The sequence below is a fragment of the Schistocerca gregaria genome, chromosome 6 (assembly GCF_023897955.1).
Source record: "Schistocerca gregaria isolate iqSchGreg1 chromosome 6, iqSchGreg1.2, whole genome shotgun sequence".
NCBI classification, from domain to species: Eukaryota; Metazoa; Arthropoda; class Insecta; order Orthoptera; family Acrididae; genus Schistocerca; species Schistocerca gregaria.
This window is the reverse complement of record NC_064925.1, coordinates 268,415,259-268,428,283: the sequence shown is the minus strand read 5'-3', so window position 1 is coordinate 268,428,283 and position 13,025 is coordinate 268,415,259. Positions and strand designations below refer to the sequence as shown.

The 13,025-nt window shown below is 37.5% G+C and overlaps 1 protein-coding gene across 7 annotated transcripts in view; it reads left to right on the top strand.

Moving 5' to 3' along the window:
• Positions 1-13,025, top strand: part of LOC126278331 (kelch domain-containing protein 3) — a 111,953-nt gene that overhangs the window by 33,423 nt on the left and 65,505 nt on the right. The window lies entirely within an intron of this gene.

Genomic DNA, 13,025 nt, shown 5'->3' with positions numbered 1-13,025 from the left:
CGACCATCATCAGTTACTTTGCTCCCCAAATAGCAAAACTCCTTTACTACTTTAAGTGTCTCATTTCCTAATCTAATTCCCTCAGCATCACCCAACTTAATTTGACTACATTCCATTATCATCGTTTTGCTCTTGTTGATGTTCATCTTATATCCTCCTTTCAAGACACTATCCATTCCGTTCAACTGCTCTTCCAAGTCCTTTGCTGTCTCTGACAGAATTAAGATGTCATCGGCGAACCTCAAAGTTTTTATTTCTTCTCCATGGATCTTAATACCTACACCAAATTTTTCTTTTGTTTCCTTTAGTGCTTGCTCAATATACAGATTGAATAACATCGGGGAGAGACTACAACCCTGTCTCACTCCCTTCCCAACCACTGCTTCCCTTTTCAGTGGTATGAGGATTAAATTGGGGCTTTGTAATGGAAAATTTGAAAACAGATTTTAGCATTTCAGCATTTGCTTTGCTACCCTCAATTTCACTTTCAGTCTCATTCACTAGGGACTGGCCACTAACAGCCTTTACATATGACCAGAATTTCTGTGGGTTCTGTGAAAGATTCTGCTACAGTAGTCATTGAAGACATCATACAGTGCCCTCTTGATAGCCAAATGCGTTTCATTCAGAATCTCTCTATCTATTACCCTACATTTTGTTTTATGCCTATTATGCACTAATCTCTGTTTTTTTAGAAATTTCTTCACAGTGACTATACCTTGAGGTTCCCTCCCATTGTAAACTGTACATATCCATCCAGTACGTGGTTGATTATTCTTTTAAACTTGAGCCAGAGTTCCTCTACATGCTCCTTCCCTGTGCTAAATGTTTCAAGTTCCTCATTGAGATAAGATTTTTTTTTTAATGTGGTTTACTGAACATCTACATCTTTCTGCTTGTTTTAATTGTCATTTGCACTTTGGTAATTATTGCTTTCACAACTGCATCATGGTCACTGATACCAGTTTTGATGTGATCAAATAGGTCAGGTTGCCTTAAATCCAATATATTTCCATCATGAGTAGGGTGCTATCTATCTGCTATAGGTAGTTTTGTGAAGTTCCTGCGTATTACTATCGTTAGAGGTTATACTCAACAGCTGTACCAAAATAATAATTGGCTCTTTCCACCAACCCCCAACTCAGGTGATATAATAGCTGAACGATTCAAAGAAAACTTGAATCTCATTACAAATAAGTACCCCACTCATACAGTTATAATTGGTGGAGACTTCAATCTACTCTAGATTTGTTGGCGAAAATACACGTTCAAAGCTGGTGGTAGACAGAAAACATCTTCCAAAATTGTACTAAATGCTTTCTCTGAGAATTACTTTGAACAATTAGTTCATGAGCCCACACGAATCGTAAATGGTTACGAAAACAACCTTGACCTCTTAGCCACAAATAATCCTGATCGTGTAGAGAGCGTAAGTGTAGACCAGATACGGCTCTGATTCAAAGATACAGTATCGAGAGCAGTAGATAGATTCACACCGCATAAGTTAATAAGAGACGGGACTGATCCACCATGGTACACAAAACACATGTCAGCACACCGTTGCAGGAGCATCCAAAAAAAAAAAAGCATGCCAAATTCAGAAGAATGCAAAAATCCTCAAGACTGGCTAAGTTTCACGGAAGTTCAAAATTTATTGCGGACGTCAATGCGAGATGCTTTTAACAGTTTCCACAATGAAATATTGCCTCAAAATATGGTAGAAAACCCAAAGAGATTCTGGTTGTATGTAAAGTACACCAGTGGCAAAAAACATTCAATACCTTCACTGCGCGATAGTGATAGAAATGTTACCAATGATGGTGCCACTGAAGTGGAATTACTAAATACAGTTTTCCGTAATTACTTCACGAAAGAAGACAAAGTAAATATTCCAGAATTCAAAACCAGAACAGCTGTTAGCATAAGTGACATAAAAGTAGATATTTTTGGTGTTGCCTTTCTCAAGTGATTTGTTTTGCAAGTCTTCCGGTCCAGATGGTATACCTGTCAGGTTGCTTTCAGAGTATGCAGACACAATATCACCTTTCTTAGCAATCATATACAACTGCTCACTTGACAAAAGGTCTGTTCTTAAAGACTGGAAAGTAACGCACAGGTCACACCAATGTTCAAGAAATGAAATAGGAGTAGCCCATTGAATTACAGACCCATATCACTGACCTCAATTTGCAGTAGGATTTTGGAGCATATACTGTACTCGAACATTATGAATCACCTTGAAGAAAATGACTTATTGATACATAAGCAACACGGATTCAGAAAATAACATTCCTGTGTGCAACACAGCTAGCTCTTTATTCCCATGAAGTAATGAGTGCTGTCAACAAGGGATCTCAGATCAATTCCATATTCCTATATTTCCAGCAGGCTTTTGATACCGTTTCTCACAAGTGACTATTAATCAAATTGCATGCATATGGAGTATAGTCTCAGGTGTGTGACAGGATTCGTGATTTCTACTCAGATAGGTCACAGTTCATAGTGATAGATGGTAAATCAGTGAGTAGAACAGAAGTGATATCTCACATTCTGCAAGGTAGTATCATAGACCCTCTGCTGTTCCTGATTTACATAAATGGTCTAGGTGATAATCTGAGCAGTCCCCTTAGATTGTTTACAGATGATGCTGTAATTTACCGTCTAGTAAAATCATCAAATGATCAATTCCAATCACAAAATGATCTAGAGAGAATTTCTGTATGGTGCGAAAAGTGGCAATTAGCACTAAACAAAGAAAAGTGCGAGGTCATCCACATGGATACTAAAAGAAATACGATAAATTTTGCATATACGATGAATTGAACAAATTTAATGGCTGTCAATTTGACTAAATACCTACGAATTACAATCACGAGCAATATCGTGGGGAAGGCTTTGTTGTCAGAACACTCAGAAGATGTGACAAATCACTAAAGAGACAGCCTACATTGCACTTGTCCATCCTCTGCTGGAATACTGCTGCACGTTATGGGATCCTTGCCTGGTAGGATTGACGGATGATATTGAGGGAGTGCAAAGAAGGGCAGCTTGTTTTGTGTTATTGCGCAATAGGGGTGAGAGTGTCACTGATATGATACGTGAGTTGAGGTGGCAGACACTGAAACAAAGGCACTTTTCTTTGCGGTGAGATCTATTTACGAAATTTCAATTACCAACTTTCTCTTCCGATTGCGAAAATATTTTGTTGACACCCACCTACATAGGGAGAAATGATTCTCATAATAAAATAATAGAAATCAGAGCTCGAACGGAAAGATTTAGGTGTTCCTTTTTCCCATGTGCCATTTGAGAGAGGAATGGTAGAGAAGTAGTATGAAAATGGTTCGATGAACCCTCTGCCAGACGCTTAAGTGTGAATTTGAGAGTAACTCTGTAGATGTACCGTTTTTTTGTGAAAATGAAACACAAATTTTGAATTGAAGAGTAAAAACATTTTATTGAAAGTACTGACCATTGCTTTCTATACATTTTGACCACCTTTCTGGCAATTTGTGGACACCACGCCAATAGAAATGTTCGTCTTTTGGAGCAAACCAATCAGACACCCAATTTTCGACTTCTTCGTAGGAATCGGTGTGTTCCTCAGCCATTATGTGTCCCATTGATGAAAACAGATGGTAGTCGGAAGGGGCCAAGTCTGGTGAATACAGCGGGTTGGGTAGCAGCTCCCAGCCAAGTGTTTTGATTGTATCCTGAACCTGTTTTGCTCTGTGTGCAGGTGCATTGTCGTGTAAAAAAAAAATTACTTTGCCTTGTCTTCTGGCCCACTCTGGTCTCTTTATGATCAATGCATAGTTGAAATTGATCATTTGTTGTCTGTAGTGATTAGTATTCACAGATTCACCGGGTTTTAGAAGCTCGTGATACGCCACACTTTCCTGATCCCACCAAACACAGAGTATTGTCGTCTTGCTGAATCGGTCTGGTTTTGCAGTCAATGTTGATGGTTGTCCCAGATTAACCCCTGATTTTTCCCATTTAGGATTCTTAAAATAAATAAATTTTTCATCGCCAGTAACAATTCGATGTGAAACTGATTTTCTTTCATGTCTTTGAAACAAAATTTGACAAATGGTTTTTCGGTTTTCCATCTGTCTTTCATTCAATTCATGTGACACTCATTTTCCACACTTTCGGATCTTTCCCATAGCTTTCAAACGGTCAGAAATTGTTGTGTAACATTTAGCATTGCTGCTTGCAATTCGGCATCTTCGAACTTTCTTACATCAAAATCATTATTTCTGAACCGTTGAAACCATCTTTTGCACGTTGCTTCTGACAGAGCATGATCACCATATGTCTCTACAAGCATTCGATGCGACTCTGCAGCACTTTTTTTCAAATGAAAACCCAAAAATTAATGCTTTCCGCAAATCATCACTTTCTGGTACAAAATTCGACATTGTTGACATGATGAAAACATATGATGTTGTTTGTTCCATGACTTGATGCTTACTAAATATCTTTGACAGATATCATACTGACCAAACTAAAAAAAATTAAGGTTTGTTCACAACAAATGTTCCGTATCAACACATTTGTATCTTAACGCTCATTTCATACCGGTACACATGGTAGATGTCGTCATATCACACCCTCCATTAACAAAACTCTTAATTTTCCCAGTTCACTGTTGGATGGTTAAAGTCTTCGTCAGTGATTACAATATGACTGGGGTAGATAGGTACAAGTGAATTGATGTTTTCTCCGGAGTTTTTGGTTACATCAGGCAATGAGTATGGGGGGCGATAGAAGAATCCAATTATCATTTTATGCCCACCCATGATACTGAGTCTTGCCCAAACAGTCACACATGAAGCTTCAGTTCCTATCTCAGTGGATTTGAGTTCATTGTCTACTGTCATCTCCGTTTCCCACTTGCCTATCCTTTTGATACACACACAAATTTTACCCCAAAATCTCACTACTACCGATTTCAGGTTGCAACCAGCTTTCTTTACCCAGTATTATGTGAGTTTCATGCTTTTCACAAGCACTTCAAACTCTGACATTTGGTTGTGAATGCTTTGGCAGTTTACCATTAGGATTTTAATACTCACCCATTCCAGGCATTTTTTGATCTTACACTGATACTTCTCGGTTTCTTACAACTATCACTACCTGGATTGGATTGAGAGCCACCTAATCTAAAAAAAACCACTCTTGTGTGCATCACGCACACAGTCAGTTACCTGAGTAGCAGCCTTTGATGTGTAGTACACACCTGACCTGCATATTTAGGGGAACCCTACAGTTCTCAACTCTGTGGCACAAAGCCAGGAAGTCACAGCCTAGCTAGTCAAAGAACCTTCAAAGTATCTGATTCAGTCAATCCATTCAACTGAGAACCAAAGGGCCACAACCAGTACTGAGGACAATGCTGCAAACTGTGAGCTTTGTTTAAACTCCATCTGCAAGGCTGGTCTTCTCAACCTTCTCTGCCAGTCCCCGGAATGACCCAAGAATGACCTCAAAGCCCAGATGACAGGCATCATTTGTTCCAACATATGCCATTGTCTGCAGTTGGTTGCACTCTGGTTCCTGAATGGCTGCTGAAATAGCCCCTTCAACATGCTGAATGAGGCCCTGAGGCATACACACCGAGTGCACCTGATGTCCTCTCTTGCCCCGTACTGCCATTTCCATAAGGGCTACCATCATCCACCATATGTATGAACTGCCAACGATTAATAGACCCCTATTCTTTTGCTTTTGCAACTGTCTGACACCAGACAAAACATATTTTCCTAAAACAGGTGAAGTGAGTCCCACTGGCTCCATTCCATTCCATTTTCAGTGAAAGACAGCACCTCATACTTGTTGGTTAGCGGGGCTGGTACAACAGTCTGAGTCCTCTCTGGTCCCAATCCACCCCGTACACAGTGCCTAGCTGTACCATTGACATGCCTCTTGCAGTCAATCAAATAGATGGGTAATGATAGATCTTGTACTTTCTGCAGAGGAGACAGAATCTACAGGAGAGGATTATACTTGAGGTACCTCTGGTACAGGTATCATAGGTACACAATTCTCAGGAGCCCTTCCAACAAACCAACTTGCAGTAGCCGCCAATTGTTTGACAGTAGTCAGGGCAATTTCAAGCTGCATACGAATGTTAACCAATTCATTCCATGTTCGAGAACAGCATTCACAGTGGGGCTGTATGTTGGCTAGTGCAGTGTATTAGAAAGCAGTGAACATTACCATGAGCATAACCTTAAATTAAGCTCATTGATTATCATTTGATCTGTTGAGCTAAAAAGTTGCTAATTCCCTATAAGAAATGAAATAAATAAATAAAATGAGATACCTATAAAGGCAACACAAAAACATTTGGTAAAAATTGGTAGTTTCCTAAAACATTTTGAGACTAATTGTAGTTGTTAGCAAACTGAAAAACAGGGTTAATTTATGGTAAATGCAGATAATATATATTGGGTTACTCCTTTTTAAGGGAAAACTAGGTGTAACATAATATGTTTGTTAGAAAATCTGCTACAGTAGCTAGATCACAAATGCCGATTGGCTACAAATTGCATGTAGATTAAACAAAAGACAATGGTAGCTTCAGGAAATTCTTAGAAATGTACTCTTATTTGTATTGATGTACAATGAAATTCAGGGGTAATGTATTCTTTGGCTGAACTGTAAACCACGAAAGCTGATTTGCTAAAAAATAAATTGTATATCCAAAACACTTGCACCGGTAATTTATTTGTTTTGAATGAGGATAGGCCTACTGTTTTCAAAACTTTTTTAAAAAGAGCACAATTTCGTTTAAGTTGGAAATTTCACAGTATATCGCAATATAAATGGGTATTGATACAATCAATGAAAGATCATGCAGAAACAATGTGAACAGTAAAATATGTGAATCTAGAACTTTAAATTGGCAAGCGATCTTGTACACATGGTCTCACACAAGGGAAAATTTCAAAGTCGGCTTTTATATATAAATAAATGTGCATATTGCACAGGTTTTTCACTTAGCTATATTAGCGTGCCAAACAAGAACATTGCATTGTGAGTTTGTCTTGATCAAAATCACTAAAATGTGCAGCACCAACAAAACTCCTCTTCTGCCTGTTGCTGCTAACAATGCTGACATATACTGTATCATCCCAGTACATCCTTGTCAAGTGTGATAGATTCTGGTTGTTTCTGTGTGCACCATTTATCCAACAGTGAGAAATTGATGATGCTTCTGTTTCATATGCATCTCAGTGTCAGACACAGTTTTGGAACACTCCTCTGTTGCTGCTGTATGTCACAAGAAAATGGAACCAACGAGACATCACCAGGAAGGTCCAAAACTTAGTACTGCAACATAATCTGGTTATGACTCTCAAAGTAAATGTAAAAAGAATAGCAGGCATTAGTTTCAGAATGATACTCATAATTTATGGTAAAAAGTTATGTGGTATAAAGTTGATTTAAGCCTTTGAAATTTTTCTTGCTATCTCAGTTTTTACAAATATTAGTGTATTTTGTTGAATTTGTCAAATCACTCAAAGAATTTTATGACTTGGTGTTTGTCAGTTTGCATATCGTCGGTGAAGAAACAATACCGCATAAGTAACAAAATAAGAAATTTATACGAGGGACAAAAACTGTCTAAAATGCCTAATACATATTACAGTGGCACTAAATTTGCATCATAGAACTATAAGGAAATATTGGATCAAATAAAAATGTGAAACAAAGGAAAATACACTTTTAGAAAGCTTAATTACAGTACATACACGGAATGATGTCTGTATTTATGCCATGATATGTTACTTACGCGGTATTTGTTTGTCAGTCTCCCGGCATGACTTGATACATTTGCATTGGTATTCGTTGGTATTTGGTGCTGAGAAAGCTAGTAAGAACATGTTTTGGAGCATTAATCATTTTTTATTGAACGATTTCATAGAAACATTTTAAATAAATGTACTGTTCACATAGTTCCGATAATGTCTGCACATTTCTTCAAGAAAAATCCTAAACATCACTCAAAGCAGCAACAGAGAATTATGCTGCACTGATACTCATCACATACTTACCTCCATGATAATTTTAATTCATAAGGAATGTTGTCATAATAACTATGACAATCTTTAGGAAGAACAGATTTAAGTTGTTGTAAATAATCCAATTTGGATTTCTTGATTTTCAGTCTTTTCTTGTATCTCCAAGAGTTTTCCTCAGATGCCTCGGTAATTTTTGCCACACCTTGTCAAAAGAGCACTTGTAGTAAATAATACCGTTTGGGCGGTACTGTAGTGTACTCAGATTGGTAACTGTAGGCCCTTTTTTAACAGCTCTTCCAGGCCTAATTGAGTCGTACAGCCACAAACTTTTCTCTGCGTAGTTGATGAAAAAGGAATAATCTAGGTAATGGACTTTGTATGGCTCTGGCTTTTTTTCTTGCTTCTTTAGATATCATAGCGTATTGGCTAGGAGGTGTAACTTCACGTCCTTTAAGCTTGCATTCAATGGAACTGTGAACTGAGTCACGTTCCATGTGAGTATGGCCTTTCTCCAAAAACTTTTGTGTAATCAATACTCCAGTATCAATTGCTAATCTTAAAAGAGCATTTGATGATAATCACATTTCTGTTCTGATATGTGTGGCCGTAAGAATACAGAATGACTAGAACGGGATTTTCCTTAATTGTTCTGGATAGGGTGTCCATGATGCATGAGCAAAACATGATGCAACTAAATCACCTTGTGTTTCATCGAACCAGTAACAGCCGACTTTGTTTTTTAATAAACTGCACTTGCACTTAAAAATGGACCAACTTTCATGGCCTATAAGTCCATGGTGTACATTGAGCAGAGCTTATGCCGGACTTCTTTCTTGTCAGCATCTTTTTGCATACTTACCTGCTCTTTCTGTGCTGTGTGTTGCTTCCACACAAGTCGCACTGGTCTTTCTTGGAGGAAAATACCCTAATATTACCATCTTCTAAAATCAAGTTAAAGGTAGCCTGACGTAATGGTGAAACCTTCTCCGTATGACATTTTTCCACATAGAGTCCATACAGCTGTTGTTTGGATTGTAGAATAGGGTCAAGGTACAACTTCGAGGAGGATTTCCTGCAGTAATGTGATGGAAGTTTCGGAAGAGAGTTCAGGAATTCTTTCATGAAGGTTCTCTTACCTTTTTTCTTTGTCTATTTGATTCGAGGTCACGACATGATTCTGTATCAGGACTCATACCATGTGTGAAATTACCCAGCCAATATTGGACACTCCATTGAGAAACATCTTTTTGCATACTCTGTTTCCCCAGCTCATTTTTCAAATGATAAATGAGTGTCCATTTTCTCCTGGATTTGTCAGTGTTCTTCCCTGGATGTTTGGTTGGAATTACGTCCACAAGGTTGATAATGTAAACCTTCCTCTGATCCCATGACCTTGTTTCCCAAAATGGGTTAAATACTGCCTGCCTATCATCAGCAGAAAACTGATAACACTTCCTTTCAACGGATTTATGGCACATCTTCGAAGTACATGTTGGAAGCAATTTTCGCGCCTCTCTTGGAGTATCATGAGTGATTTTACCAATTTGACTTCTGTTGTATCCAATGTACACCTGTCCACGCATTCTTAGAATTTTATTGGCATTTTTCTTCCAATCTTCAGGATGTGGTTTAGACTTGCTTTTCCAGTCACTGTTTATGTCTCCATAAAATTCTTGGCCATCTCTGGCAGCATCATTATTGCTCCCATGATCTTCCGATAATTTATCCAGAGTGTTTGGCAAAGAATGAACACCATCGCAAAGCAGTGAATGTGAAGTACTGTCGTCTTTAGTGGAAACTGTGACTGTGGTTTCATTTTGAGCATTGTTGGATACAGCCACTGAAGTTTCTAGATGGAAAAATATTTATAAATTAATTTAAGCAGACAAAGATGAAGCTCAAATTCATGTATTTATGAGAACGTTGGCATCATTAATACTCTTAACAATAATCCCAAGAAAATTTTCCTGCAACGAAATTAATTTTTCCTCGGTAAACGTAACTTCAGTGTTACGACTTCTCTCGCCTGTTTGTTCTGCATTTATGGAAGATCCTACAAGAAAGTGGACAATCTAGAAATCTTTGGCAAAAATGAATAATGCACAGAACGAGAGAAGTGGGGGCATTCTGATTTATATCACAATAAGACACTTGTGGTGCTATTAACATTCAAAGGTGAATAATAAAACAATTTTCTTACCACTGTCAGTCACTCTCAGGAACGATTCTTCGCTTTCATAAGCTGGTTTCAGCTGAGAAACAATTTCTTCTTCAGTAAGAAGATAGTCATCTATATTGCTGTCCATTATTATGAATGAAGCTACATGCATGGAGCTACTTTTGAGCACTGTTAAATACGTAATAAGGCAGCAACGATGTTCCGTGGCTGCGCACACTTTTGTATTTACGCGGTATTGTTAACAGTATCCATAGATTGTAGATACGCGATATTTAATTCTCTACTGTTCTGCGGTATTGCCATCTATTTATTTGCTGTGTCACAGACACAGTATTGTTTTAGATAATTTTTTCCTGGTAAATAATTAAAAATTCGGCATTATGGCATTAAGAGCAGACGTGCGTACGGTCAACATCATCTGAATGAAAAATTGGCTATTTGTCAGTTGCGCGGTATTGTTTTCTCATCGACGTTATGTAAGTACAGCTCTTATTTTATGATGACAGTAAATCTTATTTTGTTTTACAGTGTAAAAAATGTGGTCAACTAAAGTCGTGGATTCTGACCATTATGTTGATTAACTCTGTAGTCTGGTATTATTCAACCTAACAGTCAGATTTTTCCATTCCATAAATTTATTTTGGTGTAATCCAGATTGTTTCTTTAAACAATGCATAACTGTTCCTAGTGTTGTCTGACCAAAGGGAACTAAATGCAGGCTACTGCTCAGGTGAAGATTGCTACTTCAGATAGGTTTGTGTATGCATTCTTTAGTCGACTTATAACAACAATAATAATATTAAAAAAAATGTCATTATAACTGAACTGCTAAATCAGTTGGCCCTGTAGTTTTGATAAAAACTTCTTTTTTTTCTTTCCCTTTAAAATACAGTACTCTTGAGTACTTTCCACGCTTAATGCTGTGTAATATCCACAAATTGCTACAGCTAACCAATTATTTGGGGAAAGTAGGCAGAAGATACTTAAAATTATTATGTGAATAATGAAGCATTCCTCAGTAGCTCACACATCATATTTATCTGTGGAAAGCAAGGGTACAAGTTGGAGTCGAGCCTAGTACACAGTTGTAACATGTCATTTAGTTTCATCCACCCAACTGGCTAAATGTTATGAACAGTGTTAGCTATGCCTTTCTTGATTAAAAGGAGTAAAATATTAAAGTTATTCGATATGAGTAAAATGGAATCATTGAACACACAGAGGACAAGGGTGACTACAGCTGAATTTAATGGATCTAGACCAGTGGTTCCCAATTTGGGGATAATTACCCCCAGAAGGGCAAGATGATTTTTATTTCTTTTGGTGGGGGTGGAGGGGGGAGCTGGGGAGGGAAAAACAAAAGGGTTTCAGTCATGCTACTAATTATTTTTAAAAGGTCATTACTATTATCATTATTTCATAGGACTGTAACACTGATTATGTAAGTTATCTACTATTACATTTGTAAAAAATGCTAGCATTAATACATGACACAATGTGGTGTAGGTTACAGCTTTTGAAACTTATCTTCTGTTGTTGTTTACAAGCTAGGTACAGTGCACACATTTTAACTTGGTTGGTTCTGAATGGGGATACGGGGCATAGTTGAAGCGGTTTTGCTAGAGAGAGGAGTGGTGCAGAAATGTAAGTTTTGTAACAAGTGTGTGCCCTTAATGTCTTCAATGTGGGTGGTTAGCATTCTTTTGCGAGAAGGGTCTGGAGAAGTGCGTCATTATTCTATAACAAAGATTGTTAGAAGTAAGCAATACCACTTGTCTCACTGTCTCATTAATTCATGGTTTAATAAAGTACCTACAAAAACTAAATATATATCTTCTGTCATTTTATAAATAAAAGTGTTCAAAGAAGATTTTTCATTCCAAAGTTTAGTCAGGCACTAACATTGATCTGAGGTGGGGTGTACGTTACTAGCTAATATCTCATTGCAGTCAGGGTAATAGTCTCAGAAGGGTTGTGAACCACTGATTAGGACAAAAATGGTCAGGGATATGCAATGAATCGAGGGGTATATTAACAAGTGAAGCACCTATTTATGCACTTCATTAAAATTAACTGTCACTATTAAATATCTAGCATGCTGGAATAGCTGTAGGTCAGCAACAAATTTTCGATTCATCTAAACATAGTCAAAAATGGTATTTCCGAAGATGTGAAAACCATGACAGAAATGTGCAGTGATCAGTTACAGTGCATCTGTACAATGATTTGAAAATGGGTCTCGGCCCAAAACTAGTCATCAAGTGGTAAAAAAAAGTAAAAGTTTTTCATTTTACTGTAAATTGTTTGTGTTGGTCTAGCTAAGTAAGTTTAATATAGTGAAATTGATAGGCTAACGACTTTTCCTCAGTTGTAGTGAATACCTGCTGTTGTTAATTTCCTAATTAGGTAAGCTGTCTTTGAGCCAAAAGTTGGTTTGAATACCTCAGTACTTTAATAGGCTTGGTCCAGGTAGAGGTGGTATATTATTGCCTTACTTTACCCAGATAGTTTATTTTTTTCTTCCATAAAGGACCTGCAATTTAAAGTGTACTCTGAACTGTTGTGTAACCTGGCATCACATTAACAAATTGGTTTTAGATGTGAAAGAAGTACTGACAGAAAAAAAATCCTAGGACTGACTAGATCAACCTCTAAACTTTTGGATTTATAGGCTTACACTTAACTTCTGAGCTAAAGATCCTCTTCAATTGTTGGTTTAAATTTTCGAAGTCACATCGATACTTATCAAAGAAGAATAGTTTAATTTAATAATTGAAAATAAGGCTTTAATTTCTACTGCGTTGTCTGGTGAA